Here is a 10,382-nt window from a genome sequence, read left to right as displayed (position 1 = left end):
AGCTAATTTCTTTCTATTTTTAGTAGAGACGGGGTCTTGCTCTTGCTCAGGCTGGTTTTGAACTTCTGAGCTCAAACGATCCACCCGCCTTGGCCTCCCAGAGTGCTAGGATTACAGGCATGAGCCACCACACCCGGCCAAATTTTATCTTCTTAATTACTATAAGAACTTCAAGCCTATTTCATTTTTTCCCATTCTTCAGAGACTAGTGCAGGTCCCATCTCCTCCATAAAGCCTCCACATCCATTCAGTCTACAATAATCTGTACTTTTAAAATTTTTTTTAACTTATTATCAATATTGTTCATTTTGCTCTCACATTCGTAGTTGGCCTTGTGTGCATATATGTCTCATCTTACCAACCATATTATAAACTCCCTAAGGGAAGGGACTAAGACTGACATTTCTCTTGCATCCCCCATAATTCTTAGCGTGGTGTATTACAAATAATAGGTACTCAGTAAATATTTGTTGGTTGACTAATTGATTGGAAAAGGTCAGAGACTGCATCAAATCTTGGTTAACCTCCACACCACTTAGTGAAGAACTATACATGCAATGTGTATTCAATAAACATTAATAACATTACAAAATCATTCAAAAAGCTTTTGTGGAGTTTCCACAATGTGAGAGAATGGTGCTATGGAAATAAAAATTAAATAGAAGACACAGCTTCTGCCTTTGAAGAGTTTAGCTTGGTTCTCTTCTTCATGAAGTCTTCTCTTAACTACTTCATGTATACTATCTCCTTTCTCTGAATTCCTGCTGCATTTGAAGTCAGGACTGATTATTGCTCAATTATTTTGTCTCCCTCAATTTGATTGTGAACTCCTTGAAAGAAATGGATAGCACTGTGCTAGGAACATAATAGAATCTCAGAAATGGAAGGGAGTTTACAGTTTTCCCTATCTTCAAACTTCCTACCTAATACAGGAATCTTTTTCGCAATAGCTCTTAGTTAAGTCTATGCTTCTAGTATCAGGAATTAACTGAAATAGGAAAAACAGGAAGAAGAGTAGGTTTAGAGGCAAGATAATGAGTTGGATTTCAATTACATGCAGTTTTTTTGTTGTGGTGTTTTTTTGTTGTTGTTTTCTGTTTTTTTGTTTTGTTTTGGTTTGGTTTTTTGAGACAGAGTCTCACTGTGTTGCCCGGCCTAGAGTGCTGTGGTGTCAGCCTAGCTCACAGCAACCTCAAACTCCCGGGCTCAAGCAATCCTCCTGCCTCAGCCTCCCAAGTAGCTGGGACTACAGGCATATGCCACCATGCCCAGCTAATTTTTTTTCTATTTTAGTTGCCCAGCTAATTTCTTTCTATTTTCAGTAGAGACAGGGTCTCGCTCTTGCTAAGGCTGGTCTCAAACTCCTGACCTCAAGCAATCCTCCTGCCTCGGCCTCCCTGAGTGCTAGGATTACAGGAGTGAGCCACCACGCCTGGCCCGATTACATGTAGTTTAATGTAATTGTTACACAATCAGGCAGAGACAAACAGCTGAAATTCAGGTCTCAACCCCAGGAAAGAGGTCAGGGCTAAAGATAGAGATTTGGGAGTCTTGGGCATGGAAGTGGTAGTTGAAACTCTAAGATTAAGACTGCCAAGAACAAAAGAATAAATGAACTAAGGACAGAGTCTCTGGGAATTTTTCTACTTGGAAAGTGAGAGGAGAAATCAATGAGGTAGGAGAACTGGAAGACAAAGGAGAGAGTTTTAAGGAGAGGCCAGTCACCAGAGTTAGTGGAGAATGGAGCAATGAAGTTAAAGAGGATAAGACTGAGAAAAAAGTATTTTATCTGGTGATTAAGAAGCCAGATATTTGATGACCTAGAAGAGAGCAGTCTCAGTGAAGTAGATTCTATTTTTGCTTACTCTTATTACCCCTAACATCTAGCACAGAGTCTGGCTCAATATATATTTGTTGAATAAATGAATTAATGGGTGGGTGAATTATAGGTCCTGCCACAAATAGGAGATGATGGGAAAACGGGTAAAAATAGCTAAGTAAGCCTCTTTTCTTTGAAGCAAGAGGAGAATATGAGTGATGGTATACAGAAATGTTAAGGTAAAAAAGTAAGTTGAGGGCCATGATTTTCCCCCCAAAATATGAAGTAAGCCCATCTGAGAATCTCTCCCAAGTTCCATTTTCATTATGATGGAGTAAACTCTCAATAGATAACACCTATAAACTATGGACAAAATACACACACACACACACACACACACACACACAACCTACCTGAAGGCTCCAGAGAGTAAACAAAAGCAGGCAAGTTTCTACTTTAAAATAACTAAAAGAGTGGAATTTGAATGTTCCTAACACAATGAAATGTTAAATGCCTGAGGTGATGGATACCCCAATTACCCTGATTTCGTTAATTCACATTGTATGTCTTTATCAAAACATCACATGTACCCCATAAAGATATACAACTATTATGTACCCATAATTAAAAATAAATTTTTTAAAAAGCAAGCAGATTTCAGAGAAGAAATTGGAACTTGGAACAAGGGATCTGCATGGGGTGAGTTCCCCATTTATAGCCTAAGGGCAGGCTGTAATCACTAGCCAGATCACTAAAAGTCCATTAGGAAACCCTATCTCTCTCTCTCTCTCTCTACCCTGAAGAAATAGAGGACAGGGCCTGGGGCAAACACAATCTTGGGAAAGTGAGGGGATATCTAAGAAAGGAAAGAGTCTGAGAACAGGAGCCCTAAATTATCTGTATAAATTCTTCCCAAGGAGTGTCCTGAGCCATGCATGCATAGGGCAGACTCAAAAGCAGTTTCCATCTAAAACTAAAAGAACAGAACTGAGACTTGAGCTGCCACTCAACATAGGCAAAGCACAGTACAATTTGAATCTAAGCAATTCAATTGCCTGCTGAAACAAATACATCCACACTCCACACTCTTCAGAGAATATAACAGAATCCAGAGCCTCTATAACATAGCATTCACAATGTCCAGGAACCCCTCTAAAATTAATTACTCAATACAGTCAGCCCTCCATATCCTTGGGTTCTGTATCCATGGATTCAACCAACCACAGATAAAAAATATTCAGAAAAAAACAATAATAACAATACAACAATAAAAAATACAAAGAAAAGATAATACAGTATAACAACTATTTATAAAGCATTTATATTATATTAGGTATTATAAGTATTGTAGAGATGATTTAAAGTATACAAGAGGATGTGTGTGTAGCTTATATGTACATAATATACCATTTTACATAAGGGACCTGAGCACTCATGGATTTTGGTGTGTTCGGGGGAGAGGGTCCTGGAAACAATCCCTCATGGATACCAAAGGATGACTGTATAAAAAGAATTATGGGCCGGGCGCGGTGGCTCACGCCTATAATCCTAGCACTCTGGGAAGCTGAGGCAGGCGGATCATTTGAGCTCAGGAGTTCGAGACCAGCCTGAGCAAGAGCGAGACACTGTCTCTACTAAAAAAGAGAAAGAAATTATCTGGACAACTAAAAATATATAGAAAAAATTAGCAGGGCATGGAGGCACATGCCTGTAGTCCCAGCTACTTGGGAGGCTGAGCCAGGAGGATCACTTGAGCCCAGGAGTTCAACACCAGCCTGGGTGATACAGCAAGACCCCCTTTCAAGAAAAAAAAAAAGAATGAAGGCAAAATAAAGACATCTTCAGAGTCCACTTGCTCAAGGCCTCTTGCGCGTGGCTCCGGGTCGTGATCCTCAAATTTGGCTCAGAATAAATCTCTTTAAAATAAAAAAAAGACATCTTCAGATAAAAGAGAGTGTCTCTCATGCCTATAAGAGTTTATACTTGGTGTTCCCTCTGTCTGAAACACATAGTCTATCCCTCAGTCCCCTCGCTATCTTTGGCTTGCTAACTCCTACTCATCCACCACATCTAAGCTTAGATGCTACTTCCTCCAGGAAGTCTTCCTGATCCCTTAAGTTCAAGTTAGATATCTCTCTTTTATACACTCATTGCCTCCCATATTTCCCCTATCTTAGCACTTATGCTGTATGTAATTGCCTGTGAACTCCACTAAACAATATGCTCCATAAGGGCAAGCACTTTGATTTTCATATTAGTGTATTTACATTCCCTGGCACATATAGGCACTCAATTAATGTTTATTGAATAAAGGAAAAAAAAGTCTGATTCCAAAGTATTTTTTTTTTCTTTTACCAGACCAGACTGCCATCATGGATAGGGAAGTCCTGACACTATATTATACTCTCTTAAACTTTATGGAGAAATCTACCATTCACTGAAAAATTGCAGCTTTCATTGAACTATCATTTTCCTGTGATTACATGGGCAATTGTTGTTTTGGGACAATCTATATGTGTTTAACATAGACCCTTGGTAATTAATGCTTGTACAAATACTCATTTTAATGCCACTTCAAGATAAATGATTAACAATACAGAAATGATTACACTATGGTACATCCAAACTGATAGAATATTATACAGGCACTAAAATTATATTTATGAACCTCTATAATCATATGAAAATATGCTCATATGTTAAGTGGGAAAAAACAAGAATGCAAAGTTGTATGTACAATGTGATTACAACAATGTTTTTTTTAATCCACGTAGAAGGAAAAAATAATACTGGAAAGAAATATACTAAAATATTAACTGTGGTTTTCACTGGGTGGTAGGACTATGAGTACTTTGTAAATTTTTTTCTGTATTTTACAATTTTTCTTTAATAAACATGTATTACTCCTATAGTGAGAGAGGGACTTTCTTTTTTAAAACTTTAAAACAGAAAGTCTCAGAGTAGGAAGAAGTCCCTGGGTATACCAAACTACAGTCACAAGTAAAACAGGACTGTGTTTAAGCCTCCTTTGTCTTTAACTTATATCTTAATGGCCTGATACCACTTATATAGATTAACCGAGTGCATGACCTTGTTGAAGGATGCTATAAGACTGGCCTCAGGAAAAGAAGAAAGGGGATCAGCAGTGGAAACTGCCAGAGGCAGACAGAGAAAGGGACTAAGCAAAGAGATCAGAGAAAGTAAACATAAAAGAACAGGAAATGGGAGGAGGAGGGAGAGACCAAAGGATAGGTATACTTTCATACATTGGGGCCCATAAGAAAAAGAAGAGTTAGTAATGGATTTTTATAACAGGCATATCCAGCATATTGTTCATGTGATTTTATTATCCTCTGTATTAAGAGTATATGTATTTGTGCCTTCGTGCCTCTCACTGTTCCTCACAGAGGCAGGCTGTGTATTTCTTCAGCTCACATGTGCTGTAATATCTGCCTGGATACTGCCAGGGAAGATCAACTGGACACTAGATCTGGACATTCTGGAGCCTGCTCTGGGAGCAAATTGCGTAACCACGTGCCTATCTACGTGAGCTATAGATTTAGCAGGCTACATGGGACAGTCAGGAACCTTCTGCATGATAAAGGAGATCTGGATGGGGATTCAGAGAGTACCAGAGGCATTTATGAAAAACAAGAAAATAGGTCAGTTCTCTCTGGGTCTAAACCCCATTTATGACACACAATCCAACTAACTGAACAATGCTAGCTCTTAGCCAATACAATTTTCGTAAGATGTTTATACCCTCCTGTTGACTTTTTGTACTACTTCTATCATCCTTGAAGATTTTAGTGGGCTAGTGGGATGATTATGGGGGATTTTAGTTTATTAAATGTCAAGTGAGGGTGTTGCGATTAGAAATGAATTTCTACATAGTTTGGTTTGAGTACAGTTATTTCTCAGAAAGATAGGCTTTCTAGCAACCTTGTTTTTTCAGTATGATAACACGTCTTTTAACCCATCTGGAGGCCAGTAACAAGGAAACCTAAACTTAAAAGAAAGGCATGTAAGAGGACCAAGACAAGATATTAGCATCATCCATTGACCTTTAGAAGGTGGACACAATTGTCTTAGAGCTCCTGATAATGTAGCTTGTAATATAAAAGACTATGGCTTTCATTACCATATGCAAGATTCTAGTACCATGCAATATGGTAGCCACTAGCCACAAGTGACCAAGTTAAAGTTAAATTAAATTAAATCTCCAGCTCCTCAGTTGTACTGGCCACATTTCAAATGCTCAATAGCCACACATGGCTAGTGGCTACCTTCTTGGACAGCACAGATATAGAATATTTCCATCATTGCAAAAGGTTCCACTCAACAGCACTGTGAATCTAGACTCGTAGGATGGTGATTGGTGACCAGGAATCTCTGCACCTGCATGTAAAGTGACTTTTTTTTCGTACTTCAGGCTGTCTCCTTGCATTGATGTGCTCAGAGTGACACCAGAGAAACTGAGGCAGTTTAGCAGACTTATTAGCCCTCTTGGCCACAATCTTTCTAAAAAGGTAAGAATTCTTTAGGGAATGGCTAAATAAAATGTGGCATATTTACTAAATGGAATACAATATGGCAGTTAAAGGGAATGAACTAGATGTAACAATAAGGATAGACCTCAAAAATATTTTGGGGTGAAAAAATCAAGTTGCCAAATGTAATCATTTATGCACAGAAAAACACAAAACAATATACATTTTTCCTATGTAAGACTATTTTTTTAAATGGTCTGGAAGAATGCATATCAAACTCATGACAATGGTTACTTCAGGCAGCAGGGAAAGGTATGTGGGATAACGGTCTAAGACTTTTTCTGTAATGTTCTAAATTTTTAAAGGAAAATACACTCATGAATTGTGTAATTACAATTATTAAAACAGGACATAAATTTATATATATATATATATAATATGAATATAAATATGTAAAAGTTTGGTAGTGAAAAAATAAGGGAAGTACACAAAACCCTAATGACAGTTGTGTTAAGATGGTGGGACTGTAATTCTTTTCTTCTTTTTCTCTATTTTTAAAAAGTTTTTTGTTTTGTAACTGTAATGCTTATATAATAAAAATCTTAAAATAAAAGTGAATCTGGCTTTATGCTGCTGACATAGCTATATTATTGTAAATTAGGTATAGTTTTTAAGAGGCAATTGGCTCTGGTACATAATTAGGGCCAGAAATAATAGCTTGACATCATTTATGTAAAAACATTTTAATTGTCCTTGGTGACAGTCTCCAAAATTCAATTGGTCAATATAAAACTCCATTCTGCAGCTAATTCATACTGGCTGGCACACTGGGACCCTACAATTGCTAAAACCAGAGGTTCCACTGGAATATTTTGAGACTTCCTTTCTTATGCCCAGGCCACCTGACTGGTTATGGGCTTTGAAAATTGTTCAGATCAAAAATCCCTCCTCTGTGGCATGGAACTCAGATCCAATAGCTACTTGCTAAGAAAAATCTGACTTCACCTGCACCTTACCTCCATGGGGATATGAGGTAAACTACGCCAGCAACAACACTGGTCAGGCTTCTCAACTTTCAAGCCAAAATGGTAGCCCTGTCACCTGACCACCTGTTCATCTGGCTTCCAAAACATATAGATCCTGTCTCAGTCAACAATGCAGCATAACAATACTTTTGGCCTTCATCAGAGAATAAATGTAGTCAGCCTCTGAAGTCCTGTTAAAAGCCGGGTGGTGAGAAGAGATATTTATGGAATATATTGTAAAGGACATTGTATCCATCCACTCCTTTAGGTGGCATTTTAAGTTGTGTCCTCAGGTCAAGTTGGAGCACCAGAAGGTTACGTGCCAGAACCATCTGAGCTCAGCCACTGCAGAAGTGCTTTAATGTTATGCCCTTGGCTTTTAGCCAGGGTAGTTACAAGAAAATAATATGAAAATCTCTTCTGTGTGCATTATAAAACTGTTACTGAGGACATTGTCCCTTATGTTAATCCCACATGAGAAATTTCTTATGGAATTTAGTGCCAGTTATGTACCATTATATAGCTGTTAAAAATTATAATTATGGAAGACTAAATATGAAAACACGTTTATGATATGTTTATTGAAAAAAAAAACAGAACACAAAATGGCATATAGACACTAATTGTAACCACGTAAAATTATATGTGCCTGTGGATAAGGACTGAAAGCTGATAAGCAAAGATGAAAACTGAATGAGGGAAATGGGATTATAAGTATTTTGTTTTTGCAAAAAATTTTGTTTGCTGTAGTCCTGTTTTTTCAATTAGGGGAAAAAGGATTTAGTGACAGGAAAATCTCTTTCTCTCTTAGGAATTGCTCTGCTTCTTTCTTTCTGATAACAAGAATTGTGTAATTTACTGCATTTCTCCCTTTACCCTGACTACCCAAAAAGGAGAATTTAATGCTCAGTCATCGCACATGAGCTTCCTCTTCCTTTCCATGCCTCTGATTTTCTTAATCTATAATCTTATGACATTTGTACTCTTCTTTTGGTAAGGCGCTTCAAATCCCTTGTAGAAGGAGGGAAACTATAAGGCATTTCTCTCAGTTTAAAAGTTATATACAGTCATAGTAAATTGGAAAAATATAAACAAGGAAAAGGAGAAAAGATAACCACTGTTAACACTTTTTGGCATTTCTTCCTATCTTCTCTCAATGTACTTTAAACAAAATTATGGCATATGTATGTAAAGTATTGCATCCTGCTCTCTTTTTTTTAATGTGACCTTATTTGGAGATATGCATCCTGCTCTTTTCATGTAACTTTAAAATATAAGCATGGCTGGGCTCAGGGCTCACGCCTGTAATCCTAGCCACTCTGGGAGGCTGAGGCTGTAGGATCCTTCGAGCTCAGGAGTTCGAAACCAGCCTGAGCAAGAGCAAGACCCCTGTCTCTACTAAAAATAGAAAAAATTACCTGGGCATGGTGGCACATGCCTGTAGTCCCAGCTACTCGGGAAGCTGAGGCAGGAGGATTGCTTGAACCCAGGAGTTTGAGGTTGCTGCAAGCTAGGCTGATGCCACGGCACTCTAGCCCAGGCAATAGAGCAAAACTCTGTCTCAAAAAAAAAAAAAATAATATATATATATATATATATATATGGGCATGGCTTCACATATTGGATATTCTGTGGCAAATATCTCTGGTAAAAACTCTTTGGTAAACAACTCTGGTAAATATCATGCCAGTAGGACTTTCAAAGGTTGGAACCATGGAGGTCTACAGGAAGAGTTAAAAAGGAAGCTGGAAGGTCCCTTTAAACCTGAGGGCTGAAGCATTGTGGACATTATTCATGCAGGGGGCCAGGACCAAATTTGTCTGGGTGTGAAGTGTAAGCTCAGGGTAGCCTAAGACCAAAAGGACAATCTGGGGTCTTGTACTCAGATTGGAGATCACAGGAAATAGAATATTAGGGCTAGAAGAGACTTTAGAGATCATCTAGTATAATATTTTCATCTTATGAATGAGGAAACCAAAGCCAGAAAGGGAAAATTGAATGGCATAGGCTCTGGAGTCAGACTGCCTGGATCTGCACCTCTACTCTACCACTTAGTAACTCTGGACCTTAAACAGATCTCTTGACCTTCTGTAAGTCTCATTTTGCTCTGTGAAATGAAAATAGTAATAGCATTTAGCTTATATGCTTGTTGTATGGATTAAATCAGATAATCCATGTAAAGCACCTAACACAGTACCTAACACATAATAAAAAATCCAATGTTACTTATTAATATCAGTATCATTAGTATCGTTATTCAACTAGCTAGTGACAGGACTATACCAAGGACTCATATTTCCTGATTCAATCAAGGGCTCTTTTCACTGCACCAGACTGCGTTCCAGGGACCAAAAAGGACTGACAGTTGCCTCAACTTAGTAGTGGTACGAACTCAAATCTATTTGGGACTAAAATCTGAGTACTTCAGTCTAGGGTGCACTTTATGGGAAAGCACCTAGCCTGATGTCTGGAAAATAACACTTCTTAAGAGAAGTGTTTATTGACTGAAAAGATATTTAAAAACAACAACAGACAGGGTTGGGAGGGTGGCTTCTAAGACAAGGACTAGAAGTCTTTCACAGAAACACATAAGAAAAAGACTCAGGGAAGAGGGCAACCAAATATATGCATGTGCCATACACATCTGTGAAGATCAGGGACCAGTAGAGGTGGTGCTTTCTGAGAGTCCTTGCAGTTTCTCATTGTTACTTTTGTTAACCTCTGTATCTTTCCATGTGGTTACTAGCAAACATCCTATAAAAACTCTAGGTGGGAATTGTGTGTTTTTTCAGAGATGGGCAGGGTAAGAAAGAAGTGGAGAAATGTCTATCTCAATTCAAATTAATAGAGCTGGTTTGGCAGCAGGCTTGGGGGGTGGCACCCAGGTAGAAGAGTGGGCGGTGGCAGTGAAAGAGGCAAGAGAGCCAAACTCCTATGACCTTCAAGAGGGAAAAAAAACAAGTGGTGAATGGGGAGCCATGTGAGAACATAAACTCTGGGGTTTCAACTGGGAGAAGAGCCTGTGCTTCCCATATCCTGCCATATGTT

Source organism: Eulemur rufifrons, chromosome 30, assembly GCF_041146395.1.
Source record: "Eulemur rufifrons isolate Redbay chromosome 30, OSU_ERuf_1, whole genome shotgun sequence".
Classification (NCBI taxonomy): Eukaryota; Metazoa; Chordata; class Mammalia; order Primates; family Lemuridae; genus Eulemur; species Eulemur rufifrons.
The sequence above is the reverse complement of the archived record's forward strand: the minus strand, read 5'-3'. Positions refer to the sequence as shown.